Source organism: Monodelphis domestica, chromosome 1 (genome assembly GCF_027887165.1).
Source record: "Monodelphis domestica isolate mMonDom1 chromosome 1, mMonDom1.pri, whole genome shotgun sequence".
In the NCBI taxonomy this organism is placed as follows: domain Eukaryota; kingdom Metazoa; phylum Chordata; class Mammalia; order Didelphimorphia; family Didelphidae; genus Monodelphis; species Monodelphis domestica.
Window position 1 is genome coordinate 181557304 of NC_077227.1, and position 9118 is coordinate 181566421.

Below are 9118 nucleotides of genomic sequence, written 5' to 3' on the forward strand. Positions count from 1 at the left end.
AGCAATTTCCATTTTTCTTTGAAGTTTTGCATGTGATTGTTTGGGTCTCATTGTCCTCTATTGAGTCTGTGCCTTGCTCTTTGACTCCTTAGAAATTTTCAATGGTTGGGTGTTCCTTTTGCTGTTTGCTCATTTTCTCAGCCTTTTTTTTGCCTAGGAGTTCCTGAAAGTTGATGATTCCATCTCCTCTGCTGATGGCTTGCAGGACTCAGCTCTCTGAGCTATTTTGCCCTGGGGCTAAGGGCTTCACTACAAGTCCAGGCCAAGAGCTACAGACATCTGGGTCCCACTGTGGGCTGGTTCCACGACCCAGGACTTCAAGGGGTGTGTGTGGGGTATGGGGTGCTCTGTTTTTGGTACAGATAGGGTCCAGGGATCCCAAAGTTTGTCTATGTCCAAATTCAGAACCGGACACAGTAGGTGCGTGTGTGTGTATGTGGGGTGGCAATCACTTCTCTTTGTATAGTTTTGCTTCTGGTTCCCCCTTTTCCTAGGAAAATCAACTCTTTCTAACAGAGTGGGGAGAATAATGGGAGCAATTTGAAAGGAAGTTGGGAGGAGATGGAATCAAAGGTGATTGTAGAAACTTGGAATTGGCAGAGACACAGTTCACTTTTTCATCTGAAGCCAGAGTAAAGGAGGCAATAGAAGGGGGTAGGGGGATGTCTAAATGATATGAGAAGGGGAACAGGATGAGTTCTGAGTGAATGGTCTCAATTTTTTCAGTGAAATATAAGAAGTCTTCTGTTGAGAAGGAGAGGGGAGAGAGTGCCAAAGGAGGTTTCATGAGAGATAAGAATTAAAAATGTTTGAAACAACTTTGGGTGGGGGGAGTACAATAGTGAATCTATTAAAGAGAAATAAAATGCTTACCTTAATGCAGTGTGAGCCTCATTTGAGGTTATACAGTATGAACTTGTAGTCAGTTTGGTTTTGTGATTTTTCTCCTGCTCAGTGCATTAGAATGTTTCTTGTTCCTGCTCAACTCAGTAATACATTTCTTGTTCTTGTTCTTCTTGTTCTTCTTCTTGTATCTCTTCCTCCTCTTCTTTTATTGTTACTAATAATATGGTTACTATTGTTGCTATATACCTAGTATTTTTATAATAGTTCACTAATGTTTTGAAATAAAGAATGGAAAAAATGTATAACCAAAGCAAGTCTAATGGTCTGGTAAAGAACTGAGTGATGGGATAAATATAGGTCAAGGCAAAGATGGAGAACCAGATTAGAGACTGATAAGGAAAGAAGGAATGATGAATAAGTGTAGTGAGGTTCTGGGAAATGACTAGGTCATACATATGGAAGATACTGAGGGATCTGCTTCAAGGAGAATAGAGAACTGGAAAGTAAATGGAATCCTGTTTTGGCCTATTATGTGGTTGGAAACAGCCTTTTTTTGCATTGGCTGCATATCTTAGAATGTCTGCATCTTTAAAACTGCCTGATTGAGCACAGTTGGAGTTTGTTCTGCATTCATGCCTAAGGATGAAGAACTCCTTCACTCATAGTGGGTGACACTATATGGTAAGTGAAGAGTACCTAAGGACTGATTTCTTCTAATTCCCCTTTTAGGTTCAGAAAAATGGGCCTGGGACTTTGTCCTTTCCGTTCTATGTATAGGAAGTTGAGACTTCAGTCAGGGACCCCAAACCACAGGGATCCAAAGATCCAAACTAGGTGTTAGAGTCAGTCAAGCAGTAATGCCTCAAGGAGTGCCAGTTAGAACCTGAGCCTAGCAGAAGCCAGTGCTGTCAGCTTTGTATTTAAAATGAGTGGAACTAATACTGTATAAAAACTAATCCTGTAGGTCTAATCATCCTCCCCTACTCAAAGATCTAGTATAAAGAATAGATTATACCTCCAAGGTATTGGGGAAAATATTTTTGTTTGTTCTTGCTATATCTTTAAAATTAATAATCCTTTATAAAAGCTAATCTGATGTTAAATGGAACTGAGCTGCTGGTCTCTGGGCCCCTAAAATGGGGAGAACATTGTTGGTGGGAAGTTTAGCCATCTAACTGCCACATACATTCCTAACATATAGTATGTGCTTAATAAATGTTTGTTGATTGATTGATTGAATGGTAAGAAAAGTAAAACAGGATTAAATTAAAGGACATTGCCATGGAAGCCTAGTAGAACTGGAAAATGTTTTCTCACAGTGTATACATATTTAATCCTGAACTTTCCAAGTTTACAGTGGCTTAAATTTGGAAGGAAAGTTCTGAGAAAGTAGTCATATGACGAGACAAGAGAAGTCAATCAATCAATAAAAATTTCTTTAAGCCTACTATGCTTCAGTTATTATGCTAAGGTCTGGGGATACAAAGAATCGAAGAAAGTTCAAGCCAATAACTCACATTTCCAGACTGAGAAAGAGGAAGCTAACTCAAAAGGGAGAATGATAATTCAACCAAAACTGAGGTAGGATTCAGTCAGAGAAAGAATTTCTACTATTTTAGAAATTTCTGAGATTCCATACTTTGGACTACTTTTGAATGTGGAGAGAGACTTAATGAGGAAATAAGCCAGTAGGTAATCTTATATCCAGTAGATAGCAGCTATCCAATAAATATCCTAGCTGTCAACAATATCATAATTATTCATGTTTTCCCTTTTGATATATTTTCTTTCTCCCATATTTAAGAATATTTTTCATGTAATTCCTATATCATCATCATCATTGTTATTTTTGTGTGGCATAGTGTATAGAATGCTGGGCTTGAAGTCAGGGAGAACTGTGTTCAAATCCCCCTTCTGATACTTAAAATACGTGATATTGCACAAGTTATTTAACCTTTATGTCCCTCAGGCAAATCCTTAGGATTTATCTACTATGCCATAGTCCAGTTGGTACTGCGTTGGTGGAGAGAGTTTCCACTCAGGGAATTTCCCAGCTGATGAAATCCTTTGGGTATTTCCATACTTTGAAACAGCAACTGCTGTGGCCAATAGAGGCTTCTCTGGGTGAAATGCATTTTGTCTTTGCTAGAAAAAATAGTTAAATTAAAGGACCTTTTGGGTTTTTTTTTTTAATCCTTTGACTAAGGGCAGAGGATAGGAAATGAGAAAGAATAAATGAAGAAAGAGGAAAGAAAGAAAGAAGAGCTATTTAGCAAAAACTACTGTATTATTGCCTATATCTTTCTTGTACTGAGAATAAAGCGAGCTTTAATATACATCCAGCCTTATAGCGATCCACCCCTCCCAGGAATATACACATTTTAAAACCTTTTCTTTACTTATAGAATGAAAATTTTATTCCCCTAGTCAAAGGATTTTAGGTATTGGGGAGCTGGTGAAAGTGATTGGAAGGATTGCAAGGGTGACTTTGCCTATGCCTTTGAAATCTTACCACTAAGGGGTCCTACTTTACCAATTAATCAAGGAGACATTAAATACCACAATATATTTCTTAATTTGGCATATAATGTGCCATTACTTTGGTATCACTTTTTCTACCCTCAAACTCTTCTTGTTTAGTCACTGACTGGACCTTCTAAGATATCTATATATGACAGGAAGACAAAAGAGTCAATCTTTGTCCTTCTAGTATTGTCTATTTTGCTGTAATTATTGTTTCATTTACACAAAATGAGAATGGGTCAACTTGAAAGGGTACAAGGGTAACTTCTGCCAGGGAAACCATATAATATTTCAGAACTACCAGGTCTCCTGAAGAACACAAAAAGTACAGATAGAGTCTGATTCAGAAAAGACGGAAGTAAAAACATTGTGAAATCATGGAAATTAGAGCTGGAAAGCTCTTCATCTAGTTCAAATGACTTATTTTACAGATTAGAAAACTGAGAGCCAGAGAGATGAAGCAATTTTTCCAAGGAGAATTACCTTGGACAACATATATCTAAGCTTAGAGCTTCAGGTATATTCGTTGTATTAGCAAAGATTATGACCTAGAATCATAGGTTCTTAAGAGCTGAAAGGAGTTTTAGGTGTCATCTAGCCTAAATCTCTTATGGTAGAGATGAGGAGGATGAAGCCCAGAAAGGTGGTGACTTGCCCTCAGTGGATCGGGAAGCATTATTTCGAAGGCTGTAGTCAGAGTGATTATATGTTAGTCACCCCAAAAAAACAAATTTAAGATGCAACTACCAGATGACTAACACTGGCAGAGGAGAGCAGAGAATCATGGCAAAAGAATAACAAAAATACTAGTGAGGGCTATAAAAATGATGAGGCACAGATAGAGATGAGAACAGCCTTAGTTCCAGGGATGCAATGGTCTCTATGGCATTTGGACAAGAAGGATCAGATCCAGGGGACAGCCAGAGCCCTGGGAAGTTCTAAGAATAGCTCCAAGGACAGCTGCAGGCTAATTGATCAGAAGTTTGCATATCAAGTTGTCAGGCTGTTTTGTGGCATGATCCCAATTCACTTGGCAGGGAAAAGGCCTTGGAAAAGCTTATAAACACTTATAGGAAATGAATGAAATACATTCCAAGGAATGTGAAAGCAGAGATCGATGAAAGTCTTTCTCTTTGAGAAGTTCTTCAAAAAAGAGATTAGAGACTATCACCCTTTCCCACAAAGGTTATTTTCATCTCCTAGAGCATGGTGGGATAACTCTAACTGCTGGTGGGAGTTGTCCATATTCTTACTGGATGTACTATAGGGACAAATTATTTCAGACTTAGAAGGGACCATATAAATCATGAAATACAATTCAGTCAGTTATTTTTCAGTCAGGTCTGACTCTTTTTGTTTGTTTGTTTGTTTGTTTATTTGTTTTTAAAATGTTACCTTTTGTTTTAGAATTAAGTATAAATTCCAAGTCAGAAGAGCAGTAAGAACTAGGCAATTAAGATTAAGTCAATTGCCCAGGGTAACAGGGTTAGGAAGTGTCTGAGATCAGATTTGAACCTAAATCCTACTGACTCTAAGCCTGGCACCCTCTTCTCTCAGCCACCTAACTGCCCCTGGGTCTGATTCTTGGTGATCTCTTTTGGGTTTTTCTTGGCAGAGATACTGGAGTGGTTTCCCATTCCCTTCTCTAGCTCCTTTTATAGATGAGGAAACTGAGACAAATAGGGCAAAGTGACTTATCCAAGATCATACAATTACTAAGTATCTGAGGTTGGATTTGAAATCATGAAGAAGAAAGAGCCTTTCTGACTCTAAGCCCAGCACTCTCTCTGCTGTGTCACCTAGCAACCCCCCCCCCCCCCCATACAAACTACCTGGAAAGAAATCCCCTCAACACCAACAATGTCTTATCCAGACTTCTTTTAAAGACCTCTAACATGTCCATTATTTTCCTGGGCTAGACTCCCTATTTTCAGTAAGCTATGACTGTTTTAGAGAACTTAGATAATGCAATAATCAGAAAAAAAAAACAACAATGAATTGATATTTACATGAACATTGTTTTGTGAATTGTTTTATTTACATTATTTCATTTTAGTTCATTTGAAGCAACTAGATGGCAGAGTGGAGAGATTTGAGAATAACTAAGTTCAAATCCTACCTTACATGTGTACCAGCTCTTTGAACCTAGACAAATGAGCTAAACTTCTCTTTCCTTTAGTCTTCTCATCTGTAAAATGGAGATAATAATAATTGTACCTAGCCATAGGGCTGTTGATAAGAATCAAATGAGTTAACATATTTAGAGTACTTTGCAAACCTTAAAGTACTTTATAAATGCCATGTATTATTATTAATCCATATAACAATTCTGTGAAGGTTATATTATTATCTTCCTTTTACAGATGAGGAAACTTGGACTCAGTAAGGTTAAATGACTCCCCTAGAATTACACAGCTAGCCTGTGTCTGAATCAGGACTGAAATTCAGAACTTTCTGACTATACATGCTATTTCTACTGAAGAAAATCTGAATAGAATCATAGAAATTTAATATTTCAGGCCTGAAAGGGAACTTTGAGATTGTCTAGTAGATTTCCCTTAATTTACAATAGAAAAAACTGAGGCCTGAAGAAATTAAGGAACTTGTCAAATGTTATGTAATAGATTATAATATGGTTATAACAGCCCAATGTAATTTGCTTAAATGGCCTTCAAGAAGTCAGAAATGGACAAAAGTAAAGACACTGACTCCAATCTTCATTATTTTTCAGATAAAATTTAACTGATGTAAAACATATGCTCCAGTGGGGAAGACAAATGGGTCTAGAAACTACCTCTGTAAGAAAACTTTATCTCCTTGTCAAACAGACAGATGTGGCAGACAAGGACAATGCCAGTTTAGAGTAAAAAATTATTAGTAAAATATTACAGAGGAAAATGACAGATTATAAAAAGTGTCTCCTTACAAATCTACTCAAAAGTAGTTGAGAATGAGTCTGCAGAGCTTGGTGTGAGATTCAATAAAGCCAGATCATTTTAGCAAAATCTGTAGATGAAACTAATAGTAGTAAAATAAATAAAACAACAAATAAAGATTAAAGGGAATGTATCTGTTTTCTCATTGATGATAATTGAATCACTTCTACCAACTTAATGTTTTATGGGAGGGAGTAGCACTAATCAATATGAAATCAGAAAAATGATGTCCCTTGCACACAGTAAATGTTTAATAAATGTTTTCTAGATTGTTAAAAAGAACTGGACTTGACATTCAGAAGAAATATGTTTTGGAGGTAACTCCATTTTTAAAGGTGCTCAAACATTAATTTTTTTTTTACTCTTTCCTTTTTAAAATTTTTTCCATATTGCATCAATTTTTTAAATGAACATGACAAATACCAACAAAGATGAGCATTTCCATATACAAAGAAGAATGAAAAAGAAGATTGAATAGGGAACCATGAATCTACATTATATCCAACTTGTTTGCACTGAGAATTTTATTTTCAATTATTTTTATTTAATTCAATTCAATATTCAGTTATATTTATTAAATAATTAAATATAAAACAATATTTAATAAATATAACATAATAAATTAAACATGTTAGTTTCATAGCTATCCTTAGTCCATGTCTGCTAAATCCTCTTCTTTTCTTTGAATCTTTAATATTTCATTTACATTTATTTTGACATCACTATCACTAACTCCTCTCTCCTACCTAATTCACCATCCACCATGAAAAATAAAGAAAGCCTTCCTTTCTAACAAATAAGCATAGTCTTCCCTTCCCTTCCCTTCCCTTCCCTTCCCTTCCCTTCCCTTCCCTTCCCTTCCCTTCCCTTCCCTTCCCTTCCCTTCCCTTCCCTTCCCTTCCCTTCCCTTCCCTTCCCTTCCCTTCTCTCTTCCCTCCTCCTCCTTCTCCTTCTCTCCTGTTCATCAGGAAAAGAGGAGAGGAAAAACAAGGATGTTATAGAACTGGGGATAGGCTCACTTTGGGGAGCAGGACTAAAAAACTAGAGATTGATAAGTAGGAAGGTTAAGAAGGATTTGGATCAAGATCTAATTCCATTTTCAGTTTTGTAACTTTCGAGTTTGGTTTATCATTTTGATCCCTGAAAGAGTCCCTCTGGTTAGTAGTAATGAGAATTTCCTTTAAAAAAAACTACCTAGTTTACTTAGCAGGGAGTGTTAGATATCTATATTCCCTTAATTTTTAATAAATAATTTTTCATTAATATAATTTGGTTTTATACCATTTAAATTGCTCTCATGTCTCTTACTTTTCTAGAAGGACTTTCTATATAATGAAGGATTTTTTAAATGAAAAAGTTAAAAAGAGAAAAAAATCAGCAAAACTGATTAATACATCAATTTTTTTGACAGTTTAAGTATGTCCTTTATAGTTTTGTAACATTCATTTTAGATTTTTTTTTGGTTTGGTGATTGTTATTCTTTCCATTGCTATCACTGTAGTCATCATTATACATTGTTTGCTTGGCTCTTTTTACTTCAGTTTGCTTTGATTCATCTAAGTGTTTCTATGCTTCACTATATTCATCATGCTTGTTATTTCTCATAGCACAATAATATTTCATTTCTTTCATATACCATGATTTATGTAACCATTTCCCAATTGATGGACAACAACTTTATTTCCAGTTCTTTGCTACCTTGAAAAGTGCCCCGAATCCCCTTCTGCATGTGATTTGAATGAAAAAAAAAATCTAGGATTGGTGAAATTGATTAGTAGGAAGCAGATAGACAAGATTTTTAGACCTAAAATGTTGAAGTGAATGAGTGAATGAATGAATGAATGCAAAAGCATTTATTAAGTACTTATTATATGTCAAACATTGTCCTATACTAGGGATATAAATACAAAAGTGAAGCAATCTCTGACTAGTTCTTAGGAATCTGATATTCTAATGGGAGAGACAAATATATATCTTTCTTCTCCTCACATCAAATCAAACTCTAGGTCCTATCAGTTCTGTCTCATTAAAACTCTCAAATCTTTTTCTTCCTCTCTATTCTTATTAACATCACTAATTTGAGCCTTCATCATGTCTTTCCTGATTATTGTGATATTCTCCCAACTTTCAATCTCTCTTCTCTTCAGCCCAAACATCGTAAGTGGTCAGCATAATCTTTCCATAAAAGACTTATTACCATGTTGCTTTTTTGCTCAAAGCTTCCCCATGGCTTCCCATTACTGTAAATAAACTTGTAAGTCAGACGTTTAAGTCCTTCAATAATTCGATTCCAATCTCACATTTTAGTTGTCCTTCATTATTATCATTCCCCTCCTTGCACCTTCCTTTCTAGCCAATTAAACTGCCATTTTTAATGATGTTCTGCCATCTCCCATATCCATGTATAACCCTATATATCACAATCAACATAGAGGGAGACACTTTCTCAAAGTCCACTGATGTCATGAGTTTCAGGGTATCGGAGAATGTTAATCTAGGAGAAACATGAGAGAAAAAGATCAGCTCACGGGATAAAGAATTTGGACTCTCATCTTCCATCCTAACATCACATTGATTTTTTCCAGACTTGAGCACTTGGACAGCCAACAAGCCACTGATTTGTGTTTCTGTGGACATGCCTACAAAGACCTGAGAGATAGATGCAGCTGTGCTATGGCTGTGGTCATGACTGTCATTAGCAATGCGAATAGTGTTGGATAGCAAGAGACCATGACTAGTAAGTCCCAGGGTGACTAGTCACAGTTCCACGAGATGCCCAAACCTGTTCCTTAGAGTCAATATTGCTTTCCTGG